Source organism: Chrysochloris asiatica, unplaced genomic scaffold (genome assembly GCF_000296735.1).
Source record: "Chrysochloris asiatica unplaced genomic scaffold, ChrAsi1.0 scaffold00575, whole genome shotgun sequence".
NCBI lineage: Eukaryota > Metazoa > Chordata > Mammalia > Afrosoricida > Chrysochloridae > Chrysochloris > Chrysochloris asiatica.
Genome location: NW_006409093.1, coordinates 28,512 through 29,085, shown reverse-complemented (window position 1 = coordinate 29,085; position 574 = coordinate 28,512).

The following is a 574-nucleotide window of genomic DNA, read 5'->3' as shown; positions in this document are numbered from 1 at the left end:
ATTTTTGCTAATTTTCTAAAGGTCTTAATGTCCCTGACAGAAACTACACAGAATGTTGAATGTAATCTTAAACTTGAACTGGCAAAACTTTAGCTGGTTTTTCCTAGTGGTGAAACTTATTGTTAGTGTGAGAAGCATTCTTTAGGACTACACATGATTGAATATGGTGTGAATGTGCAAGATTCAAATCTCTAGTAGAGTTTTTACATTGTTCTCTCACTGTCTGTGCATCTCCATTCTGGTTACTAGAGAGAATACCTAAGAGAATGAATACCCCACTCCTACCCCTGGAGGGTACTAGTATGCATGCACACAGATCTCCTCAAAATTTAAAGTGACAGTTTTGACGTAAAACCAAACGACCACTCATCTGTCAGTTTGTCATACTATGGTGGCTTGTGAATTTTTATGATTCTGAAGGCTATACCAGCGGTATTTTAAATTACCAGCAGGGTCACCCATGGTGGGAAGGTTTCAGATGTGCTTCCAGACAAAGACAGAGTAGGAAAAAAGTGTGACAAACTACTTCTGAATCTTTAGTAACTGAAAACCTTATGAGTAGCAGAAAAACACT